The sequence below is a fragment of the Antechinus flavipes genome, chromosome 2 (genome assembly GCF_016432865.1).
Source record: "Antechinus flavipes isolate AdamAnt ecotype Samford, QLD, Australia chromosome 2, AdamAnt_v2, whole genome shotgun sequence".
NCBI classification, from domain to species: domain Eukaryota; kingdom Metazoa; phylum Chordata; class Mammalia; order Dasyuromorphia; family Dasyuridae; genus Antechinus; species Antechinus flavipes.
The window spans coordinates 233,973,847-233,998,764 of record NC_067399.1 but is presented as its reverse complement, the minus strand read 5'-3'; the positions used below and the strand labels follow the sequence as shown (position 1 = coordinate 233,998,764).

At 35.9% G+C, this 24,918-nt stretch overlaps 1 long non-coding RNA gene across 1 annotated transcript; it reads left to right on the top strand.

The window, feature by feature from the left end:
• Positions 1 to 6,649: 6,649 nt before the first annotated feature.
• Positions 6,650 to 22,922, top strand: LOC127552452 (uncharacterized). Its single transcript, XR_007951391.1, has 3 exons — positions 6,650 to 6,880; positions 18,604 to 18,698; positions 22,640 to 22,922. It is a non-coding gene; the product is annotated as an uncharacterized LOC127552452 (long non-coding RNA).
• Positions 22,923 to 24,918: the final 1,996 nt, after the last annotated feature.

The window sequence follows — 24,918 nt, the reverse complement described above, 5'->3', positions numbered from 1 at the left end:
GGCCTAGCTGTACCTGATCTAAAATTATATTATAAAGCAGCAGTCACCAAAACCATTTGGTATTGGCTAAGAAATAGATTAGTGGATCAGTGGAAAAGGCTAGGCTCACAAGACAGAATAGTCAATTATAGCAATCTAGTGTTTGACAAACCCAAAGCCCTAACTTCTGGAAAAGAATTCATTATTTGATAAAAACTGCTGGGATAATTGGAAATTAGTATGGCAGAAATTAGGCATGGACCCACACTTAACACCATATACCAAGATAAGATCAAAATGGGTCTATGACCTAGGCATAAAGAACGAGATTATAAATAAATTAGAGGAACATAGAATAGTTTATCTCTCAGACTTGTGGAGGAGAAAGAAATTTGTGACCAAAGATGAACTAGAGACCATTACTGATCACAGAATAGAAAATTTCGATTACATCAAATTAAAAAGCCTTTGTACAAATAAAACTAATGCAAACAAGATTAGAAGGGAAGCAACAAACTGGGAAAACATTTTCACAGTTAAAGGTTCTGATAAAGGCCTCATTTCCAAAATATATAGAGAACTGACTCAAATTTATAAGAAATCAAGCCATTCTCCAATTGATAAATGGTCAAAGGATATGAACAGACAATTTTCAGAGGATGAGATTGAAACTATTACCACTCATATGAAAGAGTGTTCCAAATCATTATTGATCAGAGAAATGCAAATTAAGACAACTCTGAGATACCACTACACACCTGTCAGATTGGCTAAGATGACAGGAAAAAATAATGATGAATGTTGGAGGGGATGCGGGAAAACTGGGACACTAATGCATTGTTGGTGGAGTTGTGAACGAATCCAACCATTCTGGAGAGCAATCTGGAATTATGCCCAAAAAATTATCAATTGTGCATACCCTTTGATCCAGCAGTGTTTCTATTGGGCTTATATCCCAAAGAAATACTAAAGAAGGGAAAGGGACCTGAATGTGCCAAAATGTTTGTAGCAGCCCTGTTTGTAGTGGCTAGAAACTGGAAAATGAATGGATGCCCATCAATTGGAGAATGGCTGGGTAAATTGTGGTATATGAATGTTATGGAATATTATTGCTCTGTAAGAAATGACCAGCAGGATGAATACAGGGAGGCTTGGAGAGACCTACATGAACTGATGCTAAGTGAAATGAGCAGAACCAGGAGATCATTATACACTTCGACAACGATATTGTATGAGGACATATTTTGATGGAAGTGGATTTCTTTGACAAAGAGACCTGAGTTTCAATTGATAAATGACGGACAAAAGCAGCTACACCCAAAGAAAGAACACTGGGAAACGACTGTAAACTATCTGCATTTTTGTTTTTCTTCCCAGATTATTTATACCTTCTGAATCCAATTCTCCCTATGCAACAAGAGAACTGTTCGGTTCTGCAAACATATATTGTATCTAGGATATACTGCAACATATCCAACATATAAAGGACTGCTTGCCATCTAGGGGAGGGGGTGGAGGGAGGGAGGGGAAAAAAAAAATCGGAACAGAAACGAGTGTCAATTTAATGTAATTATTAAATAAAAAATTAAAAAAAAAATAAAAAATAAAATAAAATAACTTTTGCTTTTCCACCTCCATGACTTTGCTCAAGCAATCCCCTTTGTCTGAAATGTCCTCCTCATCATTTTCATCTATGATTAACTAACTTGCCTTTTGAGACACAACTTAAACACTACCTTTCCCACAAATCTTTCTTCCAGAAAGTGATCTCTCTGCCCTCAGAACATAGGATTGGAGAGATAGAACTAGATAGTATTTTATAGTCCAACCCTCTCATTTTACAGATGAGTAAATTGAGACCCAGATCAATCAATCAGTATTTTTCCAATGCCTTCCATATGCTAAGCACTAAGGATACAAAAAGAAGCAAAAAGCAATTCCTACTCTCAAGGAGCTTATAATCTAATGTTCATAACTTAGGAGCTAAAAGAGATCTCGGGGGCTATCTAGTCTAGCTCCCACATTGAACAGATATGGAAATTGAGACCCAGAGAAACTACTTGAATTTCACACTGAAACTGTATTTCAGAGTTCACACTGGTTGTATGTGACAAAATCAGCATTTGAACCCATACGCCTCAGGTGTATGAAACTGCATAATACAGCAGAAAGATCTACTCTTCTAAAGTCAAAAGACATGTCCAGAGGCTGCCTATGATGCTTGTAGAGTGTGACCATGAACAAGTAACTTGCCCTCTTTGAACCTAGTTTCCCTATCTGTTTAATGAAAAAACTAGACTAGATGGCCTTTAAAATCTCAGTTCTAAGCATTAAACTCCTATTTTTTCATTTTTTAGAATTTTTCTTTTCCTTAGTTACATATTTTTTGGTTATACATATATATTCTTTCTTTTTACATATTTCCTTGTGAACCGTGTAGGAAGAAACATGGAACACAAATCCCATATCTCTTCCATGGATAGAGAATATTTTTGCCTTGTATCCTGAAAGAAAGGAAGGAAAGGAAAAGAAAGGACAGAAAGACTAGGCATGGTAATGTATGCTTGTTGTCCCAGCTACCAAGGAGGCAGTCTGGTGAATCTCTCAAGTTCAAGAGTTCTGAATTTTACTGGGATAAGAAAATCAGATGTCTGTGCTAAGTTTGACATTATCATGATGAGCTTTCAGGAACGGGGGATAAAAGGGGAGAAAGGTGTCACCAGATTGCCTTAGGAGGGACAGACTGTCCAGATCAGAAATGCTCACATCAAAGCTCCCGTGACAATCACAGTGGGACTGGCCCTGTGAGTGGCCATTTTGCTTCCAACCTGGAGAATTAGAGTCTTAAAAAAAAAAAAAAATCAGTATAGCCAAGTTTTTGAGTATGCCCCATTGGGTTAACATGAAGAACTGCAGCATCCCTACAATGCGGGGATTAGGCAATCTTCTTTGATTGACTGCCTCTGTCTTTAAAACTGGTGAGAAAGAGCCTTTTCCACCATCTTTTTTTTTTTCACCTGCACTCTTTTCAGGTGTGCTAGCTGCTGTGCTCAACATAGACTGCTAAAAGGGGAGGGGAAATCCTTCCGCTGCTCTCACTCTGGCTAGGAAACGGACCTGGAAGTGTTTGGTTCTGTTCTGCCTTGTTTGTCTCCAGTTTCAGGGACCAGAGGGTATCCATGACCCTGGGAGTTCAGGCCATGATGATCTTGGAGCCAGGATTGCTGGCAGACTGGTGAACTCAATCAGGCCTGCGTGGAAGTTCTGAGAAGCCAGGGAGGCTGGTACTCAAGCTCCAGGGCTTTTGGACTTGGAACTTTGGATTTAACTTGGAACTAAGACTATGCTTCATAGTAACTGAGCTTAGCCTTGAACCTAATAATCCCTTTCTCCTCCACTGAAAGCAAGATATAAGCAGAAAGGGAAGAATATGCCTCTCAAGTTTGCAAGTTGACATATTTTTGATTATACCTTTTGAAGTAAATATTTTTTTTGGGAAAGTTCCATATGTGTTACATAAACATCAACATGGAAGGAAAAGGAGGGGAATAAGCATTTATTAAGCACCTACTCTTTGCCAGGCACAATGCTAAGTGCTTTGTGAATATTCCCTCACATTTGCCTTCTCAATTAGTGGGAAAGAGCTGTACAAAGGGAGAAAATTTGGAACTCAAAGGCTTTTTTAATGTTTAAAAAATTAATTTTAAAACCTTTTAAAAATAAATATTATTTTATGAAGAAGGAAAGAAGAAAGGAAAAAGGGAGGGAGGGAAGAAAGTGAAAGAAAAAGGAAGAAACCTTGTTAAATAATCACTCTGTTCCAGGCTCTGTATGCATCTTATCTAGCCTACTAAATTGTAAGTTTCATAAGGGAAAGAACTCTATCTTAACTTTCTTCATATAATGTATAGGGCTCTGCACAAATTATGGGACCCTGAATGGATAAACATTTAATTAAATAAGCACTTAATAAGTGTTTATTCAATTGATTTGGAATTGTGTGCTTTCAGTTATATCACTAGCCTTCATTTTGTTTCACTATAACATGGCAAACAGTTTAACTACCATATCTCAAGATCCATGCTCTTTCTTTCTACACCAGCCACATCACTAGTGATAAAGCTCTCACAAAACCCTTTGCCCAGCCTTTAAAGGGTAAAAGTCAAAAATCAATAATGAGCTTCTTCTCTCCTACTGCTGCAGCCGTCAGAGGTAAATGAATGATTAAGCATGATGAATACCAGTGTAATGGAAGACGCAAAGTAGGGGAAAGTGCTCACTTTAGCCTAAACTCTGAGATTTATTGCTGAGTACCGCAAATCATGGGCTCATCAATCTCCCAAGGACTCAGAAAGGCACCCACTGCAGTGAGTTTTAAAAGGCAGTGAATGAAATTCTACCTCCTCATCCTGGCCCTTTGTGGTCCAGTTACTTCAGAATCTCATGCTCCACATCACATCACTATTCAGGCTCTGACAACTGTCTGCAAGACGGTCCTTCAATACCCTGACCCTGGTCAAACCATAGGTATCTGGTTCATTCTTAAGATATGGCTCATCGGCTGATTTCTACACACTCAAAGAATATCTCAGCTGGGTGACAGCCCTCTCAGCTGCTATATTTGTAAGATATGTTCTTTCCATTATTCCTTTTTTTTTTTTAACATAAGAGCATCCCTATAATGCTGTCCTTAGCATTCATGCTGTGGGATGGCCTTATGATGAAATATTTGGTATTTTGGTAACCTAACCAATGTCTCCCCCAGCCTTGCTCTCAGAATTTCTTACTCAGTAATCCCTTAGATAGCTTATAATTCCCCAATTTTAGCTGCCTGAATATACTCTGAAAAACTATTCTGTCTACAGAATTCGTTATCAAGAGTCCTGGGTTCTAGGACCAGCTGAACTGCCTACATGGACAAGTCATTTTTCCCATTTAGGCTTCAGTTAGATCATCTGTAAAATGAAAGGAGTTGAACTAGACTAAAAAGTTTTAGCTTTGTTTGAGTTATGAATCTCTTTGACACTCTAGTGAAGGCTAGACCATTCTTAGAATAATATTTTAAATGAATACAATGAAACACATAAAAGGAAACTACTTATGTTGAAATAAGAATTTTTCAGAATAGTTTTGAGAGTCCACAATTTTGAATGAAGTAGAAATGGTCTATGTTTTAGAGCCCCTCCTAGCCATATTTCTATGTTCTATGTTCTAATGTATTTTCCCACTCTAATATTCTTTATTCTTTTCAGATCTGACTTTCCATTACTCTTCATTCTAAGATTCCTTCTAGTTCTAAAATTCTATGTTTTAAGGATAGCTTTAATATTTGTCTCCTGCTGTCCTAAATCAATCAATCAATGAGATAGCATGCATTTATTGAGTTCCTACTATGTCTCAGCAATGTGCTAGGTGCTGGGGATGTTTGTTTATTGTTTAGCTATGTCTGACTCTTGATAACATTATTTGGGTTAATTTTTTTTTGACAAAGAAACTGAAGTAATTTGTCATTTCCTTCTCCAGCTCATTTTACAGATGAGGAAACTGAGGCAAAGAGAATTAAATGACTTACTCAGACATAGCTAGAAAGTGTCTGGGGCTATATTTGAACTCAGATTTTCCTGACTCCAGGCCCAGTGTTCTATATGCTTCGCCACCTAGCTACAAAGCCAAAAATAAAAAACCTTTCCCTCGAGTAGCTTACATACTATCAGAATACAGGGTAGATGACATTTGCATATCTGAATGTATATTGTATATGTATTATGAAAAATAAATGCAAGATAAATCTATAGTAGGAATAAGGGGAAAGTACCTTCAACCATAACATTCTGTACACTAAAATTCCTTTCATCTCCAATGTTCTATGACCAAAACTTACTTTCATCTTTAGTCTTCTGTGTTTCTGAAGTCCATTCTAGCTGTAGGTCTTTTTCTTGTATTCTGTATCCTATATACAGTAGATGTGTGTGTGTGGATGTGGAGATGAGTGTGAGTGTGTATTAGACTGTCAGGATGGAACAAAGAGTCAAACATATATGTATTTGAAGAGTTGATTGAATTTTCCAGAGTACGAAATTTTTGTGTGGCAACTGCCATGTCTTAATATAGAATTCCTTCTAACTTGATACGAAAAGATTTAATCTCCTTCTTTCATTTGTATTTACTAAACCGCTGAGGAGACATGTGTGTAAATCCCACCAGAGTCAGACGTAATTGTGTGTCCATATCAAGGAGATAAGTCTCTTTTTTGTGTGGCTAAGAAGTGTATTAAGTGGTCCCCATCCATTACCCAGCTGCATGGGTTTGGCAAGCCCCACTACCAGAAATATTTATACACACATATATTTTTTAATGGAAAAACATCAGGGAACAGCTTTTGATAAGGGGATGGCATTTATCAAAATATTTCAGTTCACAATTGTGTGTTTGGGTAAGGTTTTTAGCAGGAGTATCAGACATGGCAGCGTCAGGGAACAAGGCAGAACAAACAGTACTGGGAGATAAGAAAAGGGGTTTTGGTGAGATAGAAAACAGCAGGTAGAGAAGAGGCTGGGGACATTGGGTGGGATAAAGTTTGGAGTGCATAGTAACGATAAGAAAAGCTACAGCAGCGAATAAAATTAAGATTGCGTGAGCCATAAGACACATGAGACATTTTTCAAGGATATAAGAAGCAAGAGATCATTAAAATAAGTTACTAGGGCTTCTAAGAGATAGTGGGAGTAATTTAATGATAGAAGAGCCAGACATTGCCGAAAATCCAAATTAATTCTTTGCTTGACTGTTCATGGGGGAGAAGGAGGGATGGTAGCAAACAGAATCCATTTTTCTAAAAGAGACAAAAAGAAATGCAGAAATGGATGGGGAAAGGCAGAATGCACTTTGGTGATAAAGAAAGGTAAGTTCTTTTCCCTAGTGTTTACAGCAGAGGAAGCAGTGCCAACCCAGATGGATTTGAAAAATGCCACCTTCCCAGAACAAACCCTTCCATAAGAAGAGGATTCCAGGCTAGAGCTCCCCAGTCTGACTGATGCAGGCAACAGGCTACTCTAGAAAGTCCCCTTGTGCCCTTCAGCTCAGACTCCTGAGTATTTATTTATTCTCTTGTTGCCTACAAAGCTTCCCGCTAGATAATTGTCCCATGAAGATGCAGGGCTGTCGACTTCAATCAAATAAATCACAGGGTTTGCTTTTTTTCATTGACTGGTCTGAAGATCATTTAGATGCTTGCTTTTTCAGCTTCCTGGTATTCCAGACTAGGGGTATAAAGTGGCAAGGATAGAAAAGTGATTTTTTAAAATTTTCTTCAAAATATAAATAATTTATGAATGAAATATATCTCTTCAAAATATAAGATTTATCAAGAAAAATCTACTGAACAAAAATAATAATAATAGCTAACATTTGTATAGAACTTACTATATGCCAGGTACTGTGCTAGACACATTAAAAGTCTTATTTCATTTGATCCTCCCAATAGCCTTATGAGGTAGGTGCTGCTGCCATCCCATTTTAGAGAAAAGGAATCCATGGTAAACAAAAGTCAAGTGACTTGTCCAGTATCACACAGCTAGTAAATTCTGAGGTCACATTGGAACTTGATTTCCTGACTGAAAGTCCAGTGCTGCACCACCTGGAATGTACAAACTGGAAAGGACATTCCAGATGATCTAATGTAGTCCTTTCATTTTACTGAGGGGAGGGGAAAGGGGATTTATACTTCCTCTGGGCTCACTTCCTTTCTACCTCATGGAGGTGCTCCTAAGACTAAAACTTTCCAGCACTTGACTACTGCTGAAATTCCTCAAGCTATTTAAATCTCCCACTGGTATAGTTAGCTTATTTAATTAGCCAATCAGCTGTATCCTTCGAAACCCAACACAGGATATCACCTGTCATAAAGAAATCATAAGGTGTAAACCATCTTTTTACATTCCTCTAAAACTTCATCATATGTGACTCCACATACACTTAATAGCTTGTAATGACATTAATTGAAATAAAATGGAATCTAACTCTTAAGTACATATTAATGGATCAGAGATTTAAGCTATCTATCTGATTGGATAATATCTGTCTGTCTATTCTGGACAATAGGAATACTTTATCTGCTTATTTCTTTTTCTACATGGAAGGTTAGACCAGACTCTTTCAAGTGATAACAGATTCTAAAGATTCTACAGTATTCCAGGTACAAATAACAGCAAAAGCCAAGAACAAGGCCAAAGCTATTAAGATGAAATTAATCAAAATAAATGTAAAAGCCTGCACTTGGGTTCAGTAATTAACTTCACACGTTTAAATTGATGGAAGCATAGCCAAAGAGGGTCTCTTCTGAAAATGGCCTGGGGATTTTAGTGGGCTATAGAATCAATATAGTCAATGGTATAATAAGAACTCATTCCACAAGTCCAATCTTGGGACTTAATAGATGGATAAGTCCTAGAGATTTGCCTAAGGTGTACAGAGATTGTGGCTTTCCCAGAAATACATAGCTAATAAGTTTCAGAGGTAATATTTGACCTCAGGTCTTCTGAACTGTAAACCCAACACTCTATCATCAAGGACAAACTATTTCTCAAAAGAGTATTTGTCTAGTATGATTGTAATAAGCTTGAGAGCATCCAGAGTTGATCAGTCGGGATGACAAAGGACCTTGAGGTGATGCCATATGAAGATCAGTTCAAATAATTAGAAATGTAGAACTTTGGAGAAATAAGACTAATAGATGACATAATAATTGCCTTCAGAGTATTTAAAGAGTAGCTATCACTTGAAAGACACAGTAGACTTACTGGTGGAATGGCAGGAGTTTCAAAAATAATTTCAGTTAAGACTCTTAGAGTTGTACAACAGTGATCCCTCAAGAGTAGTGAGTTTCTCCTTCACTGGATATCTTCAAGTAAAGTCTGTATGACTACTCATTGAGGGGGACTCTTGTTCAAGTACAGAATGAACTAGATGCTCTTAGAGGCCCTTTCCAACTCTGACATTCTTGATTCTGTATAAGAGATGATTTGCAAAGATTTCTATAAATAGAAAACTAGAGGAATCTTAGTTCCTAATATGCTAAGGGCCAACTAGACTATATAGGATATCCTATAATTTAAAGATTAAAATGCACTAAGATTTTCAATGCCATAGTTGCAACTGGACTTGAAGGTAAGAACTAAGGAAACTAGACAAAAGGATATTATTTATTCAATATCTAATGGAGCAGAGTGTAAGAATCCTTAATGAATTGAGAGAAAGTGGGGAAGGTGGGACAGAAATAAATGTAAAACCCTTCCATCTCCTTCTTGTAATACAGAAGTGGGGACAATAGGATCAGAATGTTTCATACACTGTCAGGTATGGTAACTTTGTAGATAGATTTTGTTTAGCTTCTTTGTTACAAAGAAGAGTTCAGGTAGTGAAGGGAGTATAGGGAAACTACTGTGATATTGAGAAAAAATAAATCTCTAGCTCTATAGAATATATACAGACGTGTATATATATATGTGTGAGTGTGTATGTGTGTGTCTGGGGGAGGGCGGTGTTTGTATATGTAGAAAGAAGGGAAATATGCGGTATAACCTCCCCATGCCTAACAAAAAAACAGAAGAGAAAAAATAGGTTTCTTAGGAAGCCAGACAAGAGAAGAGACCTGTATCAGGAAGACTTCAAGTCCAGCCCTGAAATCTGCCCACCTTCTCACAGCTAATTTCTCAGGCTGTAGTTATTTATCTCACTCTAACCAACCCTGGCTGAGTGTAAAGTTTTCCTGTTACCCCTTATGTTCTTCCAAAAACCTCTTGTGTTAATACATTATGGTAAGAATATGGTTTAAAGAAGAGATCCCCTCTTTAGAGTTTTGCCTTTTTAATAGGATGGCACCCAATCCCTCTCCTCATGCTACTACTGGCAGGTTAAAAGTATCTTGCTGTATGTTAGAAGAGGAAGGCAGAGACTAAATAGATAAAGACAAAGCAATAGGTGGAACCTGAGGTCAGAATCTAAAAATCACAGATTGAAGTAACCATACAAGACAGTCAGACTCCATCATCTCTGGGAAGCCTTCTCTGATCCCTTTAAACAGTACTGACCTTAGAAAGGCAAGGAGGATGCTGGATTTGTAGATAGAGAAGCTGGCCCAAATTTTGGTTCTATCACTTGCCATCTGTAAGATATTGGGGAAGTCTCTTTAGCTCTGTAGGTTTCAATTTCCTCATCTGTAGAAATGAGAGGTCTATACTGGATAATCTTTGAAGTTCCTTCCAGTTCCAAATCTATGATCGTTATGTTAAATAATTTTTTGTTTTGTATTCTCTAAAATACTTGCAATTTGTTGATGTGGATTTTAGCTTCTTTTTCCATTCTTTATAGAGGTAGGAAACAATGGGAATGGATTATTTCATATGTTTTCAGATTGGATGATATATTGATTAATGTTGCTGAAATATCTTCTCTTTACTTAAAAAAATCTTTGCTATAATGGAAAGCTTTCTGGGTAAGAATCAGGGAAAATATATATTTGAAAATGTTATTGTGAAGTCATTTTAGTTACTCATTACCCCATTTGGGATTTTCTCAGCAAAGATACTAAAATGTTTTAGCATTTCCTTCTCCATTACTTTTACAGATGAGGAAACTGAAGAAAATATGGTTGAGGAGCTTGCTCAGGGTCTCACAGCTATTAAGTGTCTAAGGCTGGATTTAAATTCACAAAGATGAGTTTTCCTGACTCCAGACTTGGCATTTTATCCATTGTGCCACCTTCCTGCTCCATTTAGAAGTAAAGGTGATATGAAAATAAAAGTAATAAAGACTTGAATGATTTTTAAAAATCTATTATTGAAAATATGTTACTGAATTTTTTATGTTTGTGAATCATCTCCCTGCTAAACTGGGACTTCATGAAGGTAGGAACTATGTCTTAAGCTAAACTTTTTGTCTTCTTCAACAGTATAATGTTATACCTACAACAGAGGTATTTAATAAATATCTGTTGAATTGATGGCAACATAATTAGAAGGTTAGAAGGGCAGACTAGGTCCAATACATGGGATCTGGAGTCCAGAATAAGGCAACTGGAATTGAGAAGAAAGTGTCAAGATTATTTAAAAGAGAAAAGGAAGTCAATCTGGCCCAAGACCTGAATGTTTTGGTAAATGATAGTTTGCTATGCTCAGCACATGCTGTGGTAAAATATCTTCTAGACAGATTTCAATATCATAAAATAAGAAGGCTGAACCACTTCTAGTTTTCATTCTTACCATCTATGACCTTTATACAGGGTCCTGAGAATGATAGTGTCAGGTCTGGAATCAGGAAAAGTCATCTTTGGGAATTCAAATCTAGCTTCTGACATTTACAAGCTGTGTGACCCTTGGCAAATCATTTAATCTTGTTTGCCTCAGTTTTCTCATCTTTAAAATGAACTGAAAAAGGAAATAGCAAACCATTCTAGTATCTCTGCCAAGAAAACCCCAAATGGGATCACAAAGAGTTAGTTAGATATGACTGAAAACAACTGAACAACAATGGAAGTATCAACTACATTCCCTTCTATTTCCTTTTTAAATTTTTTATTTCACTTTTTCAATTAACAAAAATCTGTTTTCTCTCCTTCCAACCTTTCTACTCATTTTAAAGTAAAAAACAAAAATCAGAAACCTTGTCATAAATATGCAGTCAAGCAAAACAAATACCTACAATGACCAAATCCAAAAAAATATATGTTTCCTTCTGCACCCTGAGTTTATTCCCTGTCAGAAAGTATTTCCCCTTCTATTTCTTAAAGGGGTAATTCTTTCACACTGCCAGAGCCTACATTTACATAATAAGAAGCTTTGGAATGAGAGTTTTTCCCCTACACAGCTTCTCCCTGGGCGATTCTCTGGGGAGTACAATGCTAGTAGATAGGTGTGGGTGATTCCCTAGTACATAGGTTTTCACAAAGAACCCTTCAACAAAAACCCCATTTATGTGAAGGTATTTCAAAATGTATTTTTTGGAATCTAAATAATTAAGGGAAATCATTTTAATGCACACCTATAGATTCTCCTGCTGCTACCCAGTGACTTGAAATAAATAAATCATTAAAACTATCTGATTCTTCATGTTTTAGAGAAGGTATTGATGGATAGGGTGTTAGTCAATTCACTTAAGGCAGTGGTGGGCAAAGAAAGATCCATCAGCCTGGGGCATAAATGCAAGTCCATGTTAGTGATTCCTGTGAAGTAAAATTCAAATTTTCTTCAAAGGGCATGTGATAGACACTCTCCAGGTAACAGCTCCATGGAGAGTGGGAGAGGGAAGACTGACTCACGGGGCCTGCCAGAGAGTCAAAGTCACAGTCTGTGTCTTATCCATGCTATTTCTTGAGTTGCCAAATCTTGTCATTTCTTACTTCATAATATTTCTAGCACCCATCTCTACTTCCTACTCACACAGTCCCCCACCTTAGAAAGACTCTTCTCCTCTCTCCCCTGTATTGTTGCAGTAGCCTCCTAATTGGTCTTCCTGCCTCAAGCATCTCCTTGCTCTAAGCCATCCTACAGGTGTCAAACAGATTTTCCCAAAGCATACGTATAATCCATGCCATTCCCCTCTTTTAATAAACTTTACTGATTCCTTATTATCTTTAAGCTCAAATTCATTTATCTCTGTTTATAATTTAAAACTTTTTACAACCTAGTTCCAATCATCACTTCATATCCCTAGCCAAAATGGTCTTCTTACTGTTCCTTACATAAAATATTCCATTTCCTGTGTCTGTCTTTATATATATTTTCTATCTCCATGCCTGGAATATACTCCCATCTCCTCATTTCCATCTCAGAGAATCCCTAGTTTACTTCAAAACTCAGTCCAAGTACCAGACTTAGGCAGGAAACCTCTCCTCATTCCAGCCTGCCACTTTAGCAGCTACAATCTCTTCCCCATCATTTTATATATGTGAATACAATCTTACCTATTTTTATTATATTTTTATTTACTTTTACAAATGTTTCCCATTTACATTTTAATCTACCCCCTGCAGTGTTGAGAGTAGCCCATAAGCTATATATTTGACAGCTGTGCTCTGATATTCTCCTACACAGTGGTAAGGAGCTGACAGAATTCTTCTCCAAAGTTCCTTCCTAGTCTAGAATTGTCTGGTTACATTTGATATTGCCAGCTTCCCCAGATCAGTGAAGGCTGGGCTAGAATCTTAGTATATGACACGTCACTTTGCTGCACTTAACAGTTACTGCATTTTTTAAAAATAAATTGAAAATTTATGTCAACCCTTCATCAAATAAGTCTATCAGAGCCATTTTTCCAACTGGATGGGTTCATATAATATTTCTGCATCACATTTTGGTAATTCTTGCAATATGTCAAAACATTTCATTATCATTATATCTCTTATAATGATTTGTGATAGTGATCTTTGATGTTACTATTGTAATTGTTTGGGAACACCACAAACTGTGTCCATGCAAGATGGCATATTTAATTGGTAAGTGTTGTGTGTGCTCTGACTGTTCCATAGACCAACCATTTCCCCATCTCTCAATTTCTTCTTTGGCCTCCCTATTCCTTGATATACAACAATATTGGAGAATATGGCATAAACTTTGTTGATAAAGCAGCTGTAGGGTTTAAGAATATTGACTCCAATTTTGAAATAAATTCTTCTGTGAGTAAAATGCTATCAAAGAGCATCACAGACTACAAAGAAGAAATCTTTTGTGAAAAGAAGAGTCAATGGACATGGCAAACTTCAGTGATGTCTAATTATAAGATACTGCTACAGCCACTCCAACTTTCAACAGCCACTACTCTGGTCAGCCTCCATCAAAATAGAGGCAAGACCTTCTACCAGCAAAAATATTTCAACTCACTAAAAAGTCATATGACGGTTAGCATTTTTTAATCAATAATGGAGTTTTAATTAAGATAAGTGCATTGGTTTTTTTTAAGACATAATACTATAAGACATGTAATAGATCACAGTATAATATAAGCATAATTTTTCTATGTGCTGGGAAACCAAAAAACTCATGTGATTTGATTTATTTCAATATTCATTTTATTGAGGTGGTCTGGAATCCAACTTGCAATATTTCTGAGATACCTGTACACAGAAAGTCAGAACTAGAAGTGACCTTAGAATAGCTAATGTTTGATCTAGAAGGGACTTTAGAATATAGAATTTTAAAAAGGGGTCTTAGAAATCACATTATTCAACTCCTGAATTTAATGATGGGAATAAATGAGGGATGATGAGTGGGCTTATTCAAGGTTACATATGTGCACTAGATTGAGGCTACATGAAAATGTTAGGGCTTGATTCTAAAGAACTGATGAAATCTTAATAACAGAGAGGAAGAAGGCCACATTTGAAAGGGAGAATTGACCAAGCAAAGGCAGAGTCAAGAATAAACTGATGGTTTCATTCCCATTCAGAAATGTACCCTAGATAGCCACCTCGTGCTCCCCAGCCTAGTTATACTGTTGGTATGTTGGTTCGAGACAGAACTGCCAGGCCCAGAATGCTGTGATCCTTTCAGTTCATGACTATTTATCTGATCATGATCTTCCTTCCTGCCCAACCACCACAGCCATCATCCAGGGGAGCAACCCCTAGGGAGAAGGAGCCCACCATCCCCACAAATTACCACTCTATTTGCTAGGTGGTCAAGTCTAAGTAAAGCAGCAGGGCAGCCTTAGGGAGAGACATAAGATGTCAGGTGCGGGAAATCAGTTATCACCTCCTTGCAGAACCTGATGGAGATAAGCCAGGCTCTGAGTCCAAGAATCCTGGGAAAAGCAGTGTTTTCCCCATCCCCTTTCCCACCCAAACCATGGGCCCTGCTTCCAGCTCAAACCTCACCTTACCGGCTCCCCAGATCCAAACTAGCAAATCAATCCTTGAACTCCAGATTCGCAAGATCTGAAAAAATAAATTCTTGACAACAAAGTCATTAGCACAGTCAAATGGTTCAACATCAAAAACATATATGGTTTCATCGCTGGAAATAATGTTGAAGACCTTATGCTTTGTATCTGTCCCTTAATGATCATTTCCATCTTATTTACACCCAGAACATCTTATTTGTTGTATCCCCCATTAGAATGTGAGCTCCTCCACAGCAAGGATATCACTTTTCCTTCCATATTATCAGCACTTAGCCCAATTTTTGGCACAGAGGAAGCACTTAAATGCTTTTTTATTCATTCATTCATCCATCCATCCATCTATTAATTCATTCATAACATTCCACCCTAAGGGCTAGGATTCCAAGCCACTGACCTTCAGCAGAATACAAACGGTGCCATGTGTGTGAGTTTCTTAAGAGTTGTACCATGATGGCTTCTAGCCAGCTTCAGATTTGACCTTATTGGCTCACAAATCTGGGGCCTGCAACCATCATGATTTCATCTGCAAATTATACACACAACAAAAGAATATGAAATGGAGGTCTAGAACCAAAGGCCCATCATATGGTTGCATCTAACCCCCACCATCCACTGAATGCCACAACCCACTTCTCTTGCAATGGGAGAGGTCAAGGCAGCCTTTCCCAGGACAGCCTAAGGAACGGGAGCTACAGTTAAGCCCCTCAGGATATAAGAACCTGAACTGGAAAACTGAATTAGTTTCTCTCATTAGGGGTCCAGATCAGACTTGGGGAAGATGAGAAGAGAGAATTTGTGGGAAGATAATCTATAACATTTGAAAAGAGTTAAGGATTTCTGCCCTTAGCAAAATTCTGATGTGGGAGGCAATTTATCTTCATTATCCTTCTGCCTCCCTTTATAGGAGGCCCTTATTCTCCTTGCACCTTCCTTCACAAGTTGCTCAGTGTCCTTATACCTACTCCTCATATACTTTTAGGACATATTCCCCTCTACCCCACATCCAAATCTGCTTATGATAGACTTTGTATTAGAAAGAAGCTAATCAACACCTGTCTCTATGGTTTTGTGTGCGCTCTCCTTCATACCTGGAATACACTTTCCTCCCTTCTTTTTTCTCCTCCTCTTTCTTCTCTTCTTCCTTCTCCTCCTTTTTCTCTTCTTTCTCCTCTTCCCCATCTTTTTTTGTTCTTCCTCCTCATCCTCATCCTCATCATCATCATAGTTAATATTTAGAAAGTATTTACCATGTGCCAGATACTCTTATATTAAGCATTTTGCAGTTTTTATTTCACTCAATCCTCACAACAATTCTAAGATATGAGTGTTGTTATTAGTCCTGGTGTGCAAATGATGGACATTTGCAAGCAGAAGATAAGCGACTACTTGCCCAGGATTACATAAATAGTTAACTTTCTGAGGTTTCATTCTCATGCCTATAACTAATCAATGAGCATTTTTTTTTTTTTTTTTGCTGAGGCAATTGGGGTTAAATGACTTGTCCAGAGTCATAAAGAGAGAAAGTGTTAAGTGTTTGAGGCCACATTTATACTCAAGTCCTCCTGAATTCGGGATTGATACTCTATCCACCACACCAACTAACTGCCCCTCAATAAGCATTTATTAAGCACTGTGCTAAGCATTGAGAATACAAAAATAGGCAAAAGACATTTCCTGAACTTAGGGAACTCACAATCTAATGGAAGAGACAACATGCAAATAAATATATGCAAAGCAAGCTGCATACAGGAAAAATAGGAAATAATTCACAGAGGGAAGGTATGTGTAATTAAGAGAAGTTGGGGAAGACTTCCATTAGAGGGTGAGATTTTAATTGGGACTTAAATGAAACCAGGAAGGTCAGTAAGTGGAATGGAAGAGAGACACCATTGACAAGCATTGGGAACAATAAAAATTATAATCAAATCAGGGAGAACAAACAAAATACCCAGCCCCAAGTAGAAACAAAATCACGAAATCATAAACAAGTAGATAAAAGAATAAATCATAGAAAAATTAATCATTATGAACAAGATAATGATAATGATGGGACAACATAATAAAATTTCTGAGATGCAATTAAATCATTTCCCAGAGGAAAAATTATATCTTTCAAAACATACATTAATTAGATAGAAAAAGAAATTATTAATGAGTTGAATATGCATTTTAAAAATCAGAAACCTGATAAATAACTTAGAATAAGCACAAAAAAGGGAATCTTGAACATTAAAACAGAGATAAATAAATTGGGAACTAAGGCAACTATAGAACTGACAACAAAACCAAAAACTGATTCTTTAAAAAGACTTAACAAAATTGGTTTTTCAAAACCCTTAACAAAAAATTATTTAAAAGAAAATAGCTATCAAATGAACAAATTAAAAATGGGCAAGATTAAATTACAACAAAACCAAAAAAAATAAAAATAATTAACAGAACCTACTATGCACAGATATGCCAATAAAACAGAGAACACTAAAGGAAAAAAAATAAACATTTCAATAGATGCAGAAAAAACTTTTGTCAAAGTACCATATCCATTTATGCTAAACCCTATAAAGTATAGGCATAGAGGAATGTTTTTAATATAATAAAACAGTAATATGCAAAGGAGAAATATTAGAAACTTCCTCAGTAAACACATGAGTAAAACAGAATGCCTTTTCTCTCAGTATTATTTGATATGGTTTTAGAAATGTTAGCAATTGCAATAATACAAAAGAAAGACATCAATGCAATGATGTGAAGATTGATAGGACAGAAAATTGTCTGATTTGCTAATGACACGATGGTTTGCTTAGAAAATCATAAGGAATCAGCAAATAAATGAATCAAGACAGTATTTTTAATAAAATTTCAGGATACAAAATAAACCCACAAAATAGTAGCATTTTTATATAATAAGAAAAGCCAAGAGACAATATAGGGAATCCTCTTCAAAATTACTACAAAACATATAAAATATTTGGGAGTTAGTCTACTAAAGCATTTTTGGGTATTGGGGTAGATAAAATTACATTATGCTCCTCAAACATAAAGAACAATTTAAATAACCTTAGGACTATTGAGTGCCCCTGGCTGGACCATGCCAATATAATAAAAATGACAATAATTAAAAACATTACAATAATACCAAAATTATTTACAGATTAAATGCTGTTCCAAATGTTGGAATTCTCTCTTCCTCACTTCTGCCTCTTGAAATCCCCAAATTTCTTCAAAACTCAGCTCCAGTGCCTCCTTTTACATGAAGCCTTTCCTGGTTCCCATAGCAGCTAGTAACTCTCCTTGCAAGGTTACCTTGTACCTGCTTTATATGTATACATATACATAGATATGTATGTGCATGTATACCTACACATATACATGTTGCCTGCCTTATTAGACAGTAATTTCTTACTTCTGTTCCTTAGTGCTTAGCAGAGTGTCTGAAACATAACAGGCAATTGATAAATGCTTAATGGCTCGAAGGACTGAATCACATCAATTACTATGATGTTCTCACAATAAACAAAACCAGAAGACAAAAGAAGTTGCAGTTAAATGGTTCAACAGAGTTTCCTTGGAGAGTCAAATCAAGTCATTCAGAAAAAGGGTTTCATCATTTCATCAAAGGCAATGGGAAACATCATTTCATGTGGTACTTGGTCTTACAGAGCTCATGATGAGTGTAATTAAAAAGACCACCATGAAACTAATCATAGATTTTTATACCAACATTTGTTGCAGGGGATGGAGAGGCTAAAAAAAATTCTGCCAAGAATTTGACAAAATCCTTCGAACAAGGCAATGTATACTTTGATTCTTGATGACTTACTACAAAGGTGAGAATGAACTGTGATGGTAAAAATTATGTTAGAATATATAATCCAGATTTGAGAAATAAATACAGCCGAAGGCTTGTAGAATATTTGGCGATCTTAAATCTTAAATTCACCATGAAAGGAATGGAAAAGCATTGTTTAAGAGGGGACACAAATAGAAAATCAAGACAGTCCCTGCTCTCAAGATGCTCATATTCTAATTTGAAGAGACAACAAATAAAGAAAATTTCATGTTTATGCTCAGTCCACGTAAGATGAAAACCTTGGCTAGAACTAATCTAAGAAGCATAACTAGTCAGATGACAAATCTTCAAAAGCCAAAAAAAAAAAAAAAAAAGTTGGAAGGCATTAAATACAATAAGGAACAAATGACATCTCATAAAATGAAATTGACTCTATCTTACTAGACAGGAAATAGCTAATTACTGATATAGGAACCATATAGCAACAGTAGGCAATTAGACCATCAGCTAGTTAAAGCAAAGGTCAGAATCAACATCATATTAGTATAAAGGTTAATGACTTAAACAGCCAGATGGTGCAATTGATAGAATGGTAGGCCTGTAGTCAGGAAAACTTAAGTTAAATCTGGCTTTTGATACTTACTAGCTGTGTGACCCTGGGCAAGTCACTTAATCTCTGTTTGTCTCACTTTCCTCATTTGCAAAACAGGGATAATTTCTCAGTGTATATGCAGTCTGATCCAGCTGCTCTTCCTGATTTCATCTTAAATGTTATTTGAAATTCCTTGTATAGCATACTGGGGACTGAGGTATTAAGAATCCAAATCTAGTTTGCTTCCCAGCTAATTTGTGAGGATCAAATACAATAATAATTATAAAATGTTTAGCTTTGCACCTGGCACATAGTACTATATAAATATTAACTTATCATTATTATTATTAGCTATATATATTATTAGCTATATTGGTAAAGCCACTTAATCTATCTGCCTCAGTTTCTTCATACATAAAGTGTAGATAATAATAGCATCTTCCTCTGAGGATTATTCTAATGATAAAAATAAGGTAGTGTTTGTAAAACACTGCAAACCTTATAGCACTATATGTATGCTAATTATCATTATTAAAAGATAAAGATAAGGAGATACAGGGAGTAATGCATCAGCTTCAATTATTTTTTTGATGATGCAAAAAATGCAAAATTATCAAAGGGAAAGATATTAATTAAACCTCAATTAACACTATTTGCAGGGGGAGAAATATAGCTGATAAAAAGCAGTCATTATGATAAGGAAACCAAAAAAGTCTGGAAAAAGCCAGAGCCAACATTTAATCTTGTAAAATAGGAAGGCATGGAGGTCAAGGGCAACAATTGTTTGTAATTCCTTTGGAAAATATCAGTTGATGATGGAATTTTATGAATAAATTCGCCTTATAAAACAATGAAGAACAGTAGAAGTAAAGACAAATCTACCAAAAAAATACTTGGCAGAAAATCCAATGGTGACATTTTCTTTGGAATACATTCATAAATTACTCTGGCCAATAGGCAACAAATAGAGAATGGATCACATTACTGACCCATTTCTATCATAAATGTAGTAGAATAACTAGATTTGGATTCTTAATACCTCAGTCCCCAGTATGCTATACAAGGAATTTCAAATAACATTTAAGATGAAATCAGGAAGAGCAGCTGGATCAGACTGCATATACACTGAGAAAAATCTATGCTATAGACAACACAATTTTGAAGGCAATCAAAGGATCATTTTATAAGATATTTTAGGAAGAAGAAAGATACCAAAAGAAAAGGGTGAAGATAAGATAAATGAAAAAAAACCAATTAAAGGAAAATCAATAACTTTCAACTTTTATACTTACTTTTTCATCATTTCAATAGCTATGAGAATTATCTAAGTTGTCAAAAAAAGAAAATGATAAATGTTAGTGGTACTGGGAGAAAAGAGACATTAATGCACTGTTCGTGAACCTATTAATTAATCACTATAAAAAGCAACACCTAAAAATTTACTAATCCATGTATAATCTTTGACCCAGAATACTATTACTAGCCTATACAAATCAAAGAAAGTGGGGAAGGATCAATACATACAAAAATATTTATAGCAGCTCTTTTTTTGTGGTATCAAAACCTGGAAACTGAGTGCTTATCAACTAGGAAATAGTATGTGAGTGTAATGGAATACTATTGTACTATAAGATTTGATTGAAATAATAGTTTTAGAAAAATCTAGGATTTTTGAACTGATTCAGAATGAAATAAGAACTAGAAGTGAGGATAACACTATAAAAGCAAACAACTTTAAAAGACTCATGAACTTTAAGGAAACCAAAAGGAAACTCTAAAGAAACCACAATTCCAGAGGACTTGTGATCAATCACATTGACCATCTCCTGACAGAATTAATGGACTCAGTTTATAAAATAAGACATAATTTGGGTAATGAGCAATATGGGAATTTGTTTTATTTGACTATGTATATTTATTACAAGTGTTTGAGGGTTTTTCCTATTTTGTATGGTAGGAGAGGTTGGAGAGAGAAAAAACAGATATTTTTAATTAATTGGGAAAAAAATGAAATATTTTTAAAAAACAATGATCTTCATAAATCTTGAGGGTATCCTTGATTAAATTACGAAAAAGAAATAGGTTGCACTGATGCAATCTTCTCTCTTTTCTTATTTTTTAACCAGATTTGTAATTTTCCAGGGTAAACATACCCAGAGTGAAACTGCCTCTACAAATGTACATAGACATTTACAGTACAACTTAATTAGCAAGTTGTCTGGAGCCCATCTTCTTAAACTATGGTTTGCAACCCCATATGGGGTCTGAATACAGGGGTCATAAAATTATGATTTATTGTGAGTAAATGTTTGATTTGCATACTTAGTTAATATACCTACATACCCCGGGGTCATATAAAAACTTCTCGAGTGAAAAGGGTTCTGGAATGGAAGAAGTTTAAAAAGTTTAGAGCACTGAGACATTAAGAAATTTATCCAGACTCATCTGGCTTATAAGTGACAGAGGATGCTGATTTGAACTGAGGCTTTCCTGATTCTAAGACCAATTCTCTATTCATTATACCACTTACTTTTCAGGGGACATAAAATTTAAAACAATACAGACCATTGCCTTTCAAGGAAGTTGTAGCCTATATATTTCCATTACTATCTCCTTGCACACATATGGTCTTTGGCTGTGTCAATTCTTGATCAAAGATTTGTGTTACTTTAACTGACTTCAAGATATACCAATTATCTTGAAGACACTCTTGCTTTTTGCAAAAGCAAGTCTTGCAGATGGAAGATACCAGTCTGAAGGTCATTTCATACAAGAAAAAAGACTTGAGAAATAATCTGGGATCCCACTGTTGCATGAAGAAGGAAGGAAAGAGAATATTGTGTCTCGTCAAGGATAGGGTTGGGGGAGGTAAATGAAAAGCTTTCACAAATGTTTGGTTTCTTTGGCTTCACTTCACTCCATAACCCAGATGTCCTTCTTGATTCAAAACTCACAGAGCCAAAAGATATGGGAGAGAATGATCTATTAGACAGGAGAAAATTAAAGCCAAAACAACATCCATATCATACAGATAGTAAGTACATGACCAAATCCCAGATCTTTTGACTCTAAATCTTGTTTTTAATTTTTTTATTACAAACTGAATAATAAGCAACAAAGATAAACCCTACAATGAACATGCAAATTATAGGGGTATGTGGGGTATAACTAAATATAAAATATAAGTAGGAAAAAAGAAAAAAAAGGAAAATTATATGATAATTTTGTAATATATTTGAAAAGATTAACAAGTTGTGCATGGTAAATTCGCAGCTTCATACACAATTATATTTTTTATCATAGCATGTTATAGAAATACTTGTTTTATTCCATAAATTAAAACCAAAACAATTTTAAAGTAAAGCTTTCCTTTCTTTTTTTTCAAGAAGAAGAAGACAAAGAAGAAGGAGGAGAAGGAGAAAAAGAAGAAAATCTACATAAAATCATTCATATCCCACAAAACAGAAGCAGAAAAATTAACAAGGAAACAAATTCATTCATAGACTCCTTTCCAAGTTCATTGAAGTTCTACAGTTTGGACTTTGTGTTTTTCTTTTTCTATGTAGTCAGCAATGCATAAATCTTGCAGTCCTGATGATCTTGTTTTGTTAGGTCTTTCCCTACTTTCTTTTATTCTTTGTATCTACTTTCTATAATATTTTATTTTATTAATTTTTTGTGATATCTTACTAATCACTAGTTATAGAATTTTTTACTATTATATGTAAACATAGGAAATAAATATTTTGTATAATTATGAATATAATTGACCTAAATGAATATATATAGACTATTATTTTCCCCTGTCTTAAAACATTTTTGGGACAAAATTCCAGTCATGAAAAGGCAATGGGTAACATAATGGAGCAAGTCTCTGCCTCTGAGAAAGACCTAAATTCAAATCCTCCTTCAAACACTGTGTGATCCTAGACAAAACCCTTTATCCTGTTGTTGTTGTTGCTGTTGTTGTTTTGTTTTGTTTTGTTTTGTTTTTGTTTTTTTTACCATTCTCTAATATAGCAATTTTCAGAACAGGGAATTTGGGAAAGGGGGGTGTCAGTCATTGTCAGTCTCCCACACAGATGAAAACCCAGGAACAACCACAAAAACTATTTTAAATGAGATTGCCAATTCATTGTGTAGTAGGATCAACTTCATGCTCCTGATTGTATGTTGTCCTGTTGTACACCAAAATGTTTGCTGCAGCCTGTATTCCCACTGACAGACCCTGAATCGAGTGTCTTCCCAATCAGGCTTGATTAATGGAGTTTTGTCTAAATACCATCCTCTTTTGAGAAAAAAGCTGAGTCAGGACCTAAGTGACTCCCAATCTCTGTCACCTGGCAACACTAGCACTATAACAACCATTCATTCATTCCTTCAGAGACTCATAGGGGTAACTGGTTACCTATGGGGGTTCATGAACGCTACTCTCTGTTCCTCAGTAACCAAAGGCAAGAGAAATTCCTACTGTTTGTCATCTCTGCCTCTGTCCCTGCTTCTAACCCTGACAACACCCAGGAAACAACTGGACAAGATTAGAACAAAAGCTAGGTGCAATCACACAGACTAATAAGCCTTTGATAGCCCAGAGGTTAAAAGAACACAAGCCTGGATTGATGATCACAGGCTTGGATTGATGCCCAGGGATCTATCCCATGTTTCTCGGGTTCAAGGATCATATTTTAAAGCTAGAAGAAAGGCCATCTAATCTAATTCCATTATTTTATACTTGAAAAACCTAAGACCCAGGTAAGGAAAGTAATTTGACCATGGACATCTAGAAAATAAATAGAGACAGCTAAGTGGTGCAGTATATACAAATTGGGCTGGTGGTGAGAAAGACCTGAATTCAAATTCTGCCTCAGATACTTAGGGCAAATCATCCGACCTTTGTGGACCTCAGTTTCCTCATTTGTAAAATGAGAATTATAATAACACTTACCCCCATGCTTGCTGTAAGCATCAAATGAAATAACTTATGTAAGTACTATTTTGTAAATGCTGTTGTTGAGTCATCTTTCAGTTGTCTTCAGTTATTCATGACCCCACTTGGGCTTTTCTTGGCAAATATCCTAAAGTGGATTGCTATTTCCTTTTCCAGCTCATTTTACAGATGTGGAAACTGAGGCAAACAGGGCCAAGTGACTTGCCCAGATCACACAGCATCTAAGTGTCTGAGGTCAGATTTCATTTCAGGAAGATAACTTCCTGCCTCCATACCTACCCATATATCCACTGTGCCACCCAAGTGCTAGTCTATAATGATGTTTAATAATTATGATAGTAATAATTAATCAAGACAGGTTTCAAATCCAGATCTTCTAAGCTCCCATACAATGCTCTTTCTACTATACCATGTTATCTAATTATTCACAATCCCTTCCCTAAGCACTACTACATTAAAAAGGGTTCAACTCCTTACCTTTGCTGTCCCCTTTAGATGCCTCTTATTCTCTCCCTTTCCTCCTCCCTTCTTTGGATTTCAGCCAGAGTCTACTCCAAATGAGATAACATAAAGTACTTTACAAACTTTGAGAGGCAGCCTGACATGATATCTAGAGTGCAAGATTTGAAGTCATAATGACATTGGTTCCAACTCTACCCTGACATTTATAAATCATGAGGTTTTGAACAAATTATTTAATTTCTCTAAATCTCAGTT